Raw genomic sequence first — 15,171 nt, forward strand, 5'->3', positions numbered from 1 at the left:
CCATATATTTCTCCATATAGAATCATTGGTCCCATATAATGTTTGAAACAGTATATGATGAGCTCCACATAATGCTACAGTATATGTTGGTCCCCATGGATGAAGCTGCACTGTCTGATGGGCCCAAATAATGCTCCATATATAATGGGCCCCATTTCTAATGCTCTAGTGTATAATGGGCCCTGTAAATGCTGTTCCAGTGTCTGATGTCCACCTTTGGAATGCTCCAGTGTTTGGTGGGCCCCATATATCATTCTCCAGAGTATAGTGCTCCCCAAAAATTGCTGTCCCAACATTGAAAACAATTAAATAAGTCTCCTCAAATAAGTCTCCTCGTTAGGGAATCCCTGTACTAGTCTGGGCGTACAGACGTGATGTCATTGCGCTCTCTGATCAGAATATCACTGTCAGAAAACACGGAAGACGTCATGGCAGTGGAGCAGGGAGAGGTAAGTATTTTAACTTTGCAAGTGCTGTGATCCTGAGCAAGCAGGGGGCGGCCCACTTGTTGGCGACGGCACTGGCACAGGGCGCCTCATAGTACGGCGGTGTGTCTGACGGCAGGTGGGCCGAACCTGCACTTTCATCTGCACCTTCCTCTTTGTCACCGTGTAAGGTGGTACAGTATATGGAAAGGGTAACCTGAGTTTCATCAGGGTCAGATTCTGGCTGTGTAGAGTGCGAGGGGAATGTAGTGGTCTGGGTCAATGTACCAGCAGAATCATCTAGCAGTGGCTGGGCATCAATGCACTTGTGGCGCCCCCAGGAGTACAGTCGCCACAGTGGCATTACCTTCCTCCTAGGGAGTGTGATGTCATGCTTGGGAGCAACGAAGGATCTCTCTAGCAGTTAAACCAACACACAACACATTTCCCACTCCAGGCCAGAAGGGAGAGCTCTGAACCTGACTGCTCAGGAGCTGATCTCTGTGGTCGGGAGGAGGTAAGTTAGGGCAGTCTGTGAAGGGAAGGGGAAGTGTGTGGACGTGAGAAGGGGAGCTGGAGGGTGAGCAGAGTTAGGCTGAGTTCACACGTACCGGAACTCTCGCGGAAATTACCGCGAGAATTCCGGAATTCCATTCCACGGGAAAATCACATTTTAAATTCCCGCGATTTTCCCGCGGAAAAACTAGCATTTTGCAAGCGTAATTAGCTTGCAAAATGCTAGCGTTTTCCAAGCGATCTGTAGCATCGCTTGGAGAACTGATTGACAGGTTGGTCACACTCGTCAAACATAGTGTTTGACGAGTGTGACCGTATTTTTACTACTGAGGCCGCCTATGCAGCATCAATAGTAAAAGATAAAAAGTAAAAAAAAATAAAAAATGGTGTTATTCTTACCTTCTGACGTCCCGCGCAGTCTTCCCAGTAATCCTTTGCGAAAATGTCCGCGATGGCGTCCGTTGTCGCGGGATCGCGACGTCTCGCGATAATTCGCAATGACGTCGCACGAATGACCGCGAGACTTCACGATCCCGCGAGAACGGATGCCATCGCGGGCATTTTCGCAAAGGATTACTGAGAAGACTGCGTGGGACGTCGGAAGGTGAGAATAATAATATTTTTTATTTTAAATTCTATTTTTTACAGGGATATGGTACCCAAAGCCCAGAGGACAGTCTCCTCTTCTCCGGACCGTGGGTACCATCCGCAAATGTTCTGCTTACTTTTCGCATGGTGTGCACAGCCACATGCGGGATGTAAGCGGAACAATGCATTCCTATGGGTGCGGGATCGCCGCGATTCCGCAAAATAATGAGCATGCTGCGGTTTTTACCGCGAAGCGATTCCGCCGTGGTAAAAACCGCAGCATCAGCACAGCATTGCGGAATCCCATAGGAATGCATGGGATGCTTATTTTTCGCGTTTTCGCGGCAAAATCGCACGGTTAAAACCGCCGCGGAAACGTGAAAAAAACGCCATGTGTGAACTCAGCTTTAAGGCTCACTCCAAGCTGGAGCGCATGGTCCGGATTCCGGTTTCCGAGTTTGTAGGGACACTGACGTTCCTGCAGCCGAAACCGGAGGAAGTAGCAGTTGTAAACGCTCTGTACACAACTAAGGCTCGGAGGCCCCAGCAGTGACGTGTGGGAGCCAGAAGGAAAAGGCTACGGCTGCCTGCCATACGAGAAAGTTCCAAAAGAGAGTCAACAGGGGGAACTTAATTGAACTCAGCACTGCGAGTACCTCAGATAAGCGCTAGAACGGAGGCCACACTACCTATCTGCAGAGAGAGAATTCCAAATTGGCTTCCAGGCTGACCAAATCCTCAATCTGTATTCTGGGTCCTGGACGGCACTTACTAAGTACAGGTAAAGGAACTGCACGACTGTGTCTGTCATCTTTCTCCTGCGCCTGGCACACGGCTCTGCTACATCCTGCACTGCACACCATCTACCAACTCTTTCATCTGCCCTGCGACTACGGCCCTACCTGTGCAGGGCTTCTACATCTTAGCTGCACCACAACATCTGTCCCAGAGAAGCGACACTGCAGCGCTGGTCAACCTAATCAGAAACAACAGATGGCGTCACGTATCATTCACCTATAAACGTAATTAACCCCTTTGCATGGACGACCAGGGCCACGGAACGGGTCACCACCACCGTGACACATCCCATTGTGCATTAGAGCTACAGATTGCTCTTTTATGTTTTATATTCTTTGTTGCACTATCTATTTAATTTTATATATAACTTTATATTCTTTGCCACACAATCTTTTTTGCTGCATTATATGCATTGCTGCACTATTTATTCATTTTTATACATATGATTTTTTATATATTTTGTTGAACACCTTTTTGCTGCACTATATTATGCATTTTTTATACTATGCACTTTATCAATATGAATTTGGGAGTATATTATAACACGGTCACTCTATATATTTATATTTATTAATTTTAATTATTTTTTCATATACTGTACCTGTGTATATATATACAGTATATCCTTGTATTATCATAAATTTTGGTTCCCAGTAGTGCCTTTTATGGCATTTGCCCCCTTATTTTATTTTATACATAGTTTATTAACTTATATATATGATAATTATCAAAAAATAAAATTTGGACATTTCCTTGGTGTTTTTCGTTGTTTTTTCACCCACACTCCATGTCAGATTCATCTTGGACTGGGGAATTCACGATTTGACTTGATAACCCAGGCATGGTATGATAGAAAGAGCTACATGGACTAATGTGAAGTGTGGCCTGCTGCATCATTCACTTTGGGTGGGGGTGCAGGACACAAGGAAAGGGGTTCTTCCTGACCAGGAGCCAGCACTTGACGACTCAGGGCTTGCATTTTTTGAAACTTCAGAAGAGGAGGGCATATTTGCTGGAGTCTGTTTCGGCAATGTAAGCCCAAACCAGTTCCTCATGCTCCGGCTTTAAACGCGGTTAACCTACTCCCAGAAAAGGTAGCCTTCCAGGTGTTCCGGAGACAGACCATGACGCAGGCTCAAAACCTCCTGCCTTAGCTGCTATTGTTCTTTTGCCACTACCAACAGATGCACCACCACCATCAGCACCAGCTGGCCCCCCCACGCCCACGTCCGCGGCCTCTTCCACCAAACTTCAAAATTTAGCACAAATAGACACAAAATAACATCAGATATATGGCACTGTATCAGAAGCGTACAGCTCTATTCAGTCAAAGGATAATTGTCAATCTCCATATATATTCCATCAGTCACACAGAGACGCTCACAGGCTCAGTATGGATTAGACAAGAATATAAAAAGTAGACAAAGTGTTCAGTATCATCAGATAGCAGGTATATATAGCAGGGTTTAAACATTAACAATGTACGTCTATATATCAGGAGTAGTGTTGAGCCACCCCACTACTGTTTTGGTTCGTCGCACAGGAGGCAAGTTCGTCGAATGTTCGTCGAACCACATTGAAAACAATAGCAGGCAAACACAAACTCATGCAAACACATAGCAAACAATTACAAAACACCTTAAAAGGTGTCCCAAAGCCGAAAAAACGCTCAGAAGACAAAAATTAACATATGGAAAAGGGCAACTACATTTAGAAAAGAGGTGGAGGAGTAAAAGGAGGAGGTGGAGGAGACACAGATATAGGCTTGTCATGCCCTTATGAAGTCAAGAAAGGCTGGAAAAAACATGTAAAATACAAACCAAAAAAAAAAATTCTGAAATCGAACACGATCATATACCGTCGGACTTCCCATCAATAAATTATGCTAACTGGCGATCGGGCGGCGTTATTCCCACGAACCTCCAAACAGCGTCCATGAAGGCAAAGTGTTTGCTTTCCAGGGGCAGTATGATTGCAAAGCTGAACCTTAAAGGAATGTCCAAAAGGGCACCACCAGGAGTGGATCCTGTGGCTTAAATGGACTCCACCCGGGAAACCACAACCATGCCACCTCAAGAAAAGATGCACACATTGAAAGTTTTGTCGATTCTGTGTGTGGTGTGGTATGCCCGTTTGTAGTTGTGCAAGCGATTTGTCAGCTTTATTCTGTTAACGAATGAGACTCCGGCATGCCCCCACGGTATGCTTCAAGCTTACTAGAGGGATACGCGAGGTTCTGGCACGCGAGATCGAGCAATAACAGGTCTATCATGGCCTTACATGTCCGGGGCTGCATGCGTGCTACACTGAAAGGACCAGCTTTTGTCGCTTACAGGTACAGATAACCCGCTGAACACTGTTAGTGATGGGGATCTGTGATTCCAATTATTCCCCACGAACGATGATTTCCCAGTAAGTGCAGGTCAACCGCAATTCCTGAATTAGGCATAACCGGCATTCCTGAAAGAATGCAAAAAATTACATGTCCAAACCACAGGTGCTGTAGCTTGCTTAACAGCTCGGCAGCCGTTCTCAGGCCCAGTATGGATTCGACAAGATTCTAGAAAGTTGATAAAGGGTACAGTTTCACCGGATAACACGTATATATGTAGCATAGTTTACACATTAAAAACCTATGTCTATATATCAGGAGCCAGGCTCAGGCGGTCTCAGGCCCAGTATGGATTAGACGTGATTGGACAAAGGTGAGAAAGGGTACCGAATCACTGGATAACAGGTATGTATACCATAGTTTACATATTAAAAACCTATGTCTATAGATCAGGAGGCAGGCTCAGACGGTCTCAGGCCCAGTATGGATTAGACGTGATTGGACAAAGGTGACAAAGGTTACCGTATCACTGGATAACAGGTATGTATAGCATAGTTTACACATTAAAAATATATGTCTATAGATCTGGAGGCAGACTCAGACGTTCTCAGGTCCAGTATGGATTTGACCAGATTGTACAAAGTTGAGAAAGGGTACATTATCACTGGATAGCAGGTATATATAGCATAGTTTAAACATTTAAAATCTCCTTGTTCTCAGTATGGATTAGACAACAATCTAAAAAGTCGAAAAAAGGAAACGTATTTGAAGCGACCACCAGTATACACTTTTGGTGATATTTTTTAATCTTCATATATATTTCTGTCTCAGTAAGAAAGTCCAGACTCTCCACAATAGGAAATGAGATGCATACAATTACTGACATAAAGTCTAGTGATTGCAGAAATCTAGGAATTACTATTCACGGGAAAAACTTCCGTCACAATTCTCAGAGGCGATGCTGGCCCTCAATTAATTAATGTGTGGAGACAGCAAAAACCTTTCTTTGTGAAGAAAGTGTTGCTGTATCGCAGTACCGTTTAGCCCATCACCATTACTCATATCCATCCAATTTTGATCACAGGGAGAGATGTAAACATGGTGCTCACTGCCTATCATGATCTGTCACGTAACTTTGGAGTGCAAAACACAGAAGCCACAGGCTGTAGGCGATTCAATTGGATTGGCATGAGAGGGCACATTTAAAAATGTGCGCTGGAATGTCCCACGTCTGTGGGTAGGAAAACTGTGAAAGCTGATGAGAAACCACCACTGCATCTCATTGTGAATCGACGTCCATAAGAAATGGAAGCCATTGATCATCTGAAGCTAGAGCCCGGCCAGCGGGAGAGTGCATAGCTACGTCTTAACCATCATCTTCTATCAGTTCACCAAAATTGTAGTGGCAGTCCCCACCATCAGAGACACTTGATTGCACTATGAGGGACCCTGTGCCAGTGCCCGCGTCCAAGAGTCAGCCCACCCACCTGTCCAGGGCAACGGCACTCGTACAGTTGCGTGCACTAGGTGGTGCCCCCTGCCTTTGGGGGGAGGAGGCAGCCCAGTTGCTACTAAAGGCGAAATTGGTCAAGTCCCAGGAAGAGGAGGACCAAAGAAAGCCATTTTTCTGGCAACCTATGTGTCATCAGGGTAAGGTGTGACAAAATCCTTGGAAACCCATGCATGGTTCATTTTAATAAAGGTTAGATCATCCACATTTTGGGTCGAGAGACGGGTCCTTTTTTCTGTCAGGATTGATCCAGCTGCACTGAAGACTCTTTCCGATAGCACACTTTCAGCTGGGCAAGCGAGCTCCTGTAAGGCATATTGTGCCAATTCAGGCCAGGTGTCCAGTTTAGTGGCCCAATAGTCAAATGGGAATGACCTGTGAGGGAGAACATCGATATGGGACGAGAAGTAGTTTGTAACCATAGTTGACAAGTGCTGTCTCCTGTCACTTTCAATCGATGCAGTATTACCGCTCGTGTGAGCGGGACTTGAAAAATGAGTCCACAACATGGTCATGAAACCCCTGTTTCCAACGCCTCTTCTGATGTGTGCACCACCAACACCTCTTCCAAGCTTCCTACGGCTTGTGTGAGAACCATCACCACTGCTGTGTGCTGGGAATGCCTCAACCAACCGGTTTACCAGAGTTGCTAGTTTGTTAGCCAATATTAGGCCAAGGTTCTCCTGTGGCATGATGTTTTGGAATTTGCCTTTATAGCATGGATCCAGGATCCTGGCCAACCAGTATTCGTCATCGTTCATCATTTTGGCAATGCGGGGGTCCCTTTTTAGGATCTGCAAGGCATAATCTGACATGTGGGCCAATGTTCCCGGTGTCAATGATGCACTGCGAGTGCTGGTTGGAGGAGCACTTTCTGGCAAATCCACATCCCTCCAGTCACGCACAAACCCTGTACCAGACCTTGCCACGCCAATATTTTCTCTTGCCCCACGAGAAGCATCCTCTTCCCCTAAATAATCCTCTCCATCATCATCCTCCTCCTCCTCTTCCTCTTCTTCCTCCACCTCGTCCAGGAGAGTTCCCGGAGAAGACAATGGCTAACTGTCATCAAGGCTTCCCTCCTCCTCTTCCTCATCACCCTCGGCTGCAGACGCCTGCTCCTTAATGTGCGTCAAAGTTTGCATGACCAGACGCATAAGTGGGATGCTCATGCTTATGATGGCTTCGTCTGCGCTTACCTGCCGTGTGCATTCCTCATAACACTGAAGGACTTTACAGAGGTCTTTCAGCTTCGACCACTGCACACCTGTCAACTCCATGTCTGCCCTCAAAGTGCCTGCCCGTGTATCCTCCCACAAATGCATTATGGCCTGCCTCTGTTCGCACACCGGCTCAACCATGTGCAGTGTGGAGTTCCACCTTGTTGCAACGTCGATAATTAGGCGGTGCTTGGGAAGGTGGAGCAATCGCTGCAGCTTCTGCATACGACTGGAGTGTACCGGCGACCGGCGGATGTGCGAGCACAGTCTTCGGGCCTTCTGGAGCAGGCCTGTCAACTCCGGATAATTATTGAGGAAGCACTGCACCACCAGGTTCAAGGTGTGAGCCAAGCAAGGTATGTGTCTGAGTTTTGAAAGGGCTATAGCTGCCACAAAATTCCGGCCGTTATCACTAACTACCTTGCCTGCCTCAAGATGTACACTGCCCAGCCATGACTCAGTTTGTCGCTGAAAGTAGTCGGCCAGTACCTCCGTGGTGTGTCTGTCTCCCAAACACATCATCTTCAACACAGCTTTCCACTAGCTGGTTGATAGGGGGACACCTCATGTGCAACACTGGCAGCTGCGGATGGAGTGCTCGTGCGACTGCGTTCTGTGGACGAGCTTTCGCTTCTGGAGGAGGAGGAGGAGGGTCGAACGCCTACAGCCAACTGTTTCCTATACCGTGGGCTAGGCAGCACTGTCCCACCACCGCTGTCCCCTGTGGACCCTGCATCCACCACATTAACCCAGTGCGCAGTGATGGACACGTAACGGCCCTGGCCATGCCTACTGGACCATGCATCAGTTGTGAGGTGCACCTTTCCACTCACTGATTGCTTGAGTGCATGTACAATGCGGTCTTTCACATGAAGGTGGAGGGCTGGGATGGCTATGCGAGAAAAGAAGTGGCGACTGGGTAGGTCATAGCTTGGTACTGAGCAGGCCATGAGTTCGCGGAAAGCTGCGCTTTCAACCAACCGATAGGGCATCATCTCTAACGAGATTAGTTTTGCAATGTGGGCGTTCAAACCCAGTGTACGCGGATGAGAGGATGAGTACTTTCTTGTCCTACTCATAGTCTCTGGTAGGGTGAGCTAGACTTGAGAGCTGCATATGGTCGAACTAGCGGTGGACATGGCGGACTGAGAGAGGGTTGATGATGGTGATGGAGTTGGTGTTCTTTCTAATGGCCTAGATTCAGTCTTTCGTTGCAAAAACAGTGTGATTCCTTGACTGATTTGCCCTTGCGACGACAACTCAACATTTGCTGCTGGTGGTGTGCTAACCAGTGGGCTTACAGTGGGGGAAACAATGTAGTGTTGCTGACTACCTTCTTTGGGAGCAGTTGCACATGTGGTACGTGAGTTTTGGTAGTCCGTCCACGCTTGCAAGTGCATGGTGGTTAAATGTCTTAGCATGCAACTGGTATTCAAATTTCTCAGATTTTTCCCTCGGCTAAAGGTCTTTGCGCACTTCTTACATATAACCTTTGCCTGATCATTAGGAATTTGTTCAAAAAAGTGCCACACTGCACTTTTCCTACTATGGAATACATTTTGAGGCCTTGCACGCTGTGCTATTTTCACCGTCTGGCCAAACTGTCCTGCAACTCTTTTGGTTTTTGTAACCTGTTTTTGGACTGCTCCGGGGCTGCCAGATAACAGCTGTTGTGATGTCGATGCTCGCTGCGGATGCTCCTCCTCCTCTTCTGAGCTATTGGCAGCGGCACCCTCTTCCCCCAATGGATGCCAATCTGGGTCAACAACTGGATCATCCATCATCTCCTCTTCAATGTCATGTGCACCTTCCTCTGTGTCACCATGTATGGTGGTATAGTATGCGGGAAGGGGCACCTGAGTTTCATCAGGGTCAGATTCTGCCTCAGTACACTGTGAGGACAATGTAGTGCTCTGAGTGAATGTACCAGCAGAATCATCTATCAGTGGCTGTGCATCAGTGCATGGTATGCGAAAACAGCTCCATGGAGTAATCTGTAGTGTGGCCTGCCGCATCCTTCAATTTTGGTTGGGGTGAAGGACACAAGGAAAGGTGTGGTTCATGACCTTGAGCCTCCAATGATGACTCAGTGCTTTTATTTTTTTAAACTTCAGAAGAGGAGGTGATAGAGCTGGAGGCTGAGTCAGCAATGTAAGCCGAAACTTGTTCTTGAAGCTCCGGCTTTAAAAGCTGTTTACCTACTCCCAGAAAAGGGAACCTTTGAGGCCTTGTGGAGCCAGATGATGACACAGGCTCAACACCTCCTGCATTAGGTGCTATTTTGCTTTTGCCACTACCAACAGATCCACTACCAACACCAACACCATCATTACCAGTTGCCAACCCCCGCCCACTTTCACGGACTCTTCCACCACACTTCCTCATTTTTGGGGAAAATGTACCCAAAAAACCACCAACTATATGGTACTGTAAAACAAGGTACAAGGTGTATATAGGAGTGGGGAGAATTTGAATCTCTCTAGACTTCAGGACACAGTTGGATTCTGTCAGGCCCTGTTTATATTACACTGCAATGTGACAGGCAGATTCTGGATGGTGTAAGAAAGGTGTATAGAGGACTGTGGAGAATTGGAATCTCTCTAGAATTCAGGACACAGTTGGATTCTGTCAGGCCCTGTTTATATTACACTGCAATGTGACAGGCAGAAATTGCCTAGTGTATGACAAACTACAAGGTGTATATAGAATTGGGCAGAATTGGAATCTCCCTAGAATGTAGGTCTGTAAGAACAGACAAACTCGTCGGCTTTTCCTTACAGAGTCACACACTTAGATAGCTTCAATTTGGCCGTGATAACAGCCGTTACACGGTACTGAGAGAGGAGCGTGCACGTACACCACTGTACGGTGTATGTAAAATTGTCAAGCTCCGTGTTTTTGTATTCGAACTGATACACGCTGTCTCTCTCTAGTTTTGAATGTAATCAAACAGCAAATATACTAAACTGTTTGAAAAACGGACAAAACTATAAGGTGTAGGTCTGTAAGAACAGACATACTCCTCGACTTTTCCTTACAGAGTCACACACGTAGATAGCTTCAATTTGGCCGTGATAACAGCTGCTACACGGTACTGTGTGAGGAGCGTACACCGCTGTACGGTGTGTGAAAAAATGAACGCTCACTACCTCACCAGGACAAAACAATACAAGTTTGATTGCTTTTAAAAAAGCAGTTTGAACACCAGTGTGCACACAGCAATGCAGCTAGCCTTAAAAGGCAGGCTAATCACCACCAGCGCTGCTGCACAAAAGCAAAAATCTTCACCTTTCACTGTACAGTAGCTACAGTGAAAAGCACTAGCAGCAGAAGCAGTTTTTTTTTTCTTTTTGCCTTCCTAACGCTCTCCCTACAGAATCAGCAGCTGCAGCAGCTCTCCCTATTCTGAGATCAGCATGAGTAACATGGCAGTCGGCGTCCCCGCCCTTTTATACCCCCTGTGACGCCCCACAAAGCAAGTCAATCACTTGCATGCCCTTCTCCAAGATGGTGGTGACCGCTGCCTATGTCATCACGTTGCCCACAGTGTCCGTTCTTCCTGATTGGCTCAAAAAGGGCGCTAAAGCATCTTTTGAAACGCGACTTTGGCGCTAAAGTCGCCGACCTCGTGGCCGACCTCATGCTAAGGTCGGGTTTCGTTTCATGAAACCCGACTTTGGTGAAAGTCGGCTACTTTTGAATTTTTTCGACCCGTTTCGCTCAATTCTAGTGCCAGTTCTAACGTACCCGCAGTTGACAATGCCAGAAACATCAGAGACATTGAAGAAGAGCAGTTAACCCTAGCTACAGATGCTTCGCCTGCTTTCAGCTCAAGAGAACTCATCCCTTGCCAGCATTGAGCTTGTCGTACCCTAGGTAGGTTCAAAAAGTTGCATAAAATCATCCAGTATTCCTGTATTATGTAAATCCTACCGTAGTACTGTCAGCATGTATCCCAGTATTGCGTAGATCCCAGAGTAGTACACAAGGACATACCCCTAGTCACTATAAATTCGACTTTTAAAGTACTTCCCTAGAGCTTGAAACTATGTAAAAGTACAGTAAGCTTTAATGTAGCATTGTTTAAAATTGTCTAATGGATTTGGACCCACATGGACTAATGTGAGACCCAGTAACCACTATGCTTAGTTGGCTACAAAAACTATTGTAAGAACTTATAAGCCTGACTGGAGTTGAATATGAATGGACATGTATGGTCATAGGACTATGTGGTGACAAGGAACTAACCTGTGAATAGTTGCACCCATAAGGTGCCTTTTCCTGCTGGTTTTCAGGCGAGGATAACAAAGTGCAATTCAGGAACTCTTGCACCTTGACCAAAGTTTGCACTTTCAGGAGACCTCAAAAACTGCTGGCGTGGCCGAAGAGAATATGCAGATATGATCTGCGTGCCCTTTAGCCACGCCCAGGGACGATACCTCAAATTAAAAGGTGGTTTGGGTCTGCGATCCACCAACCCATTATTCAACATTTTTATAATTTTTTTAATCTTTTTATGCAATGTTATTTGTTATTATGAACATGTTTTAAGTGGTAATACCTTGTATTTTATGTCTTTACCGTCGGAGACGTACTGTGATTCACTAGGGAGAATGTGGTGCCCCTGCAGTCTGGCACCACAATGGTATCGCCTCCCTAGCAGATGGTGGTATCATGTCTGGAAGTAAATGGAGCTCCCTACACTAGGTAAACCACGCATCCACAAATAAGCCTTAACCCTGTCCAGAAGAGGGAGCACAAGCACCTAGTTTTGAGGGAGATTGCCTCTTCTGGCTGGGGGGCAGGAGAGAGAGGACAGTGTAGTGTGAGGAAGGGAAGGGAGGAAGACGCACGTGGAGACAGGAGTTCCAGGGTTGGAGATATTGAAGGTTCACCTTAGGATTACACCGAGAGCAGGACACCAGAGTCCTTGGCTACCAGGGATTGCAAATCCTGAGAGCAAAATCTGGATACCGAGGGACTGCAGGTTCTCTGACCACCTTTGCAGCACCAACAGTACTCCATTACAGAAGGCTCAGAGTTGGGACTGAGAGAACAGTGTACAAAGAGCTCGCAATGCATGCTGGATGGAGTGGCTGCAGAGCAGACAAGAAGGGAGCACAGATCAGCCCATAAGCTGTTGAATCTCCAAACAGATGGGAATAGAAAGGAAGGCTTATTCTACCCATTTAGTAGAGTGGACTCCAGCTGCTTCCAGGCTGGCTGGACCCTGGACCTGGTGACCAGCACCCCTGGATTCAGCTTGCCATCCATCATCAGTAAAGGTAAAGAATGAATTCCTTTACCTCCTTGTTTCTTTCTGCTGCACTGCTCACTACAACCCACATCCCTGCTGAGGGGAGTGATCCACCTTGCTGCATTACCATCTATTCTCTGGGGAACCCACATGCAGCGCTGAGCATCCCTGGCCAGACACCTCAGCTGGCGTCACGTTAAAACCATAAACTATTATTATCCCCTGTAAATACTCCCCTTTCACTTGTCCGGTCAGGGCCACGGTGCTGGGCAATCGCCACTGTGATATCCCTGATATACTGCCTGCATGGCTACCAAGTACTCCGGCCCGTGTGACCGTGACATTTAATTGGTCCTTTCGATGTATTATCTGATGTCTTCCCTCTTTCCACACAGCTCACTATAGCATGTCAGTCTGCCAACTGTCTGACCTTAGGTCTTACACTGCAGAATGCTGGGCCCTATCTGACCCAGTACCAGGAATAGCCTCTCCCATTCTGTGATGGTCCCAACTATTAACTCTTTGTATTCCCCAAGTACGTGTAATTGTCAAACAGTGAAAATCACATTTAAACAGTGCAATGCATTATATCAAAACACATATCTTCAATGTGGGGTGTGGGCAGCCAGTCTACCTGCTTACACTTACAAGGGTCCTGAATGAGAGAATATACATGCTTGTTCAGCTGGTTATGGGCCTGTGTAAAAGGGTCCTTAAGGATAAACCTTTGGTCCAAGGAGTTGTTTAGATTTAACAATGTGTGTTGGAGTATCTAAAGTGATCTTTTACAGTCACTAGAGCATGTTATGAGTAAACACCAGAACAAGAACAATTTTCGCAATTAGTAACATATAATCCTAAAATGAAAATCATCAATAATAGCATGCACACAAACAAAGTGATGGTAATGAGACTGATTAGATGTGCTGCCTTACTTCTGACATAAGCAATGTGCAGATTGGAGTGAACCCAGAGCATTGTCATCACCACTTACACATGATATACATCACCCCATGCGTTCCAGTTATAGAATCGTGAAAGCAAAATCGGCCTGTACCAATCAATCACAAGTATCTTCAAATCGAATCTGTCACCTGATTTCACAATGACAATTGCATACATTATTAAATAGGCCACTTAGACCTGAGGAGTCTTGTGTACTTTCTTTGAAACCCTACATTAGAAATGGCTGAATAATCCTGATTAACCCCTTCACCCCCAAGGGTGGTTTGCATGTTCATGACCGGGCCAATTTTTACAATTCTGACCACTGTCCCTTTATGAGGTCATAACTCTGGAACGCTTCCATGGATCCCGGTGATTCTGACATTGTTTTCTCGTGACATATTGTACTTCATGTTAGAGGTAAAACTTCATTCAAATAACTTGCGTTTATTTGTGAAAAAAGGGAAATTTAGCAAAAATTTTGAAAATTTTGCAATTTTCCAACTTTGAATTTTTATGCCCTTAAATCACAGAGATACAGCACACAAAAAACTTGACAACTAACATTTCCCACATGTTTACTTTACATCAGCACAATTTTGGAACCAAAATTTTTTTTTGTTAGGAAGTTATAAGGGTTAAAATTTGACCAGCGATTTCTCATTTTTACAACACCATTTTATTTTTAGGACCACATCACATTTGAAGCCACTTTGAGGGGTCTATATGATAGAAAATACCCAAAACTGACACCATTCTAAAAACTGCACCCCTTAAGGTGCTCAAAACCACATTCAAGAAGTTTATTAACCCTTTAGGTGCGTCACAGGAATTTTTTTGAATATTTAAAAAAAAATGAACATCTAACTTTTTTTCACAAAAAAATACTTCAGGTTCAATTTTTTTTATTTTACCAAGGGTAACAGGAGAAATTGGACTGCAAAAGTTATTGTGCAATTTGTCCTGAGTACGCTGATACCTGATTTGTGGGGGGGAACGACTGTTTCGGCGCATGGCAGAGCTCAGAATGGAAGGAGCGCCGTTTGACTTTTTCAATGCAAAATTGGCTGGAATTCAAATCATACGCCATGTCACGTTTGGAGAGTCCCTGATGTACCTAAACAGTGGAAACCCTTTACAAGTGACCCCATTTTGGAAACTAGACCCCCCAAGGAACTTATCTAGATATGTGGTGAGAACTTTGAACCCACAAGGGCTTTACAGAAGTTTATAACATACAGAGGTACAATTAAAAAATCATATTTTTTCCACAAAAATGATCTTTTCACCCTCAATTCTTATTTTTCCAAGGGTAACAGCACCCTAAAAGTTATTGTGCAATTTGTCCTGAGTACGCTGATACCCCACATGTGGGGGTAAACCACTATTTGGGCGCATGGCAGAGCTCGGAAGGGAAGCAGCGCCATTTGACGTTTTTGGCTGGAATTGAGATCGGACACCATGTCGCAATTGGAAAACCCCTGATGTACCTAAACAGTGGAAACCCCCCCACAAATGACACCATTTTGGAAACTAGACCCCCTAAGGAACTTATCTAGATGTGTGGTGAGAACTTTGAA

This window comes from Dendrobates tinctorius, unplaced genomic scaffold (genome assembly GCF_039654945.1).
Source record: "Dendrobates tinctorius isolate UK_male_01 unplaced genomic scaffold, ASM3965494v1 ptg000032l, whole genome shotgun sequence".
In the NCBI taxonomy this organism is placed as follows: domain Eukaryota; kingdom Metazoa; phylum Chordata; class Amphibia; order Anura; family Dendrobatidae; genus Dendrobates; species Dendrobates tinctorius.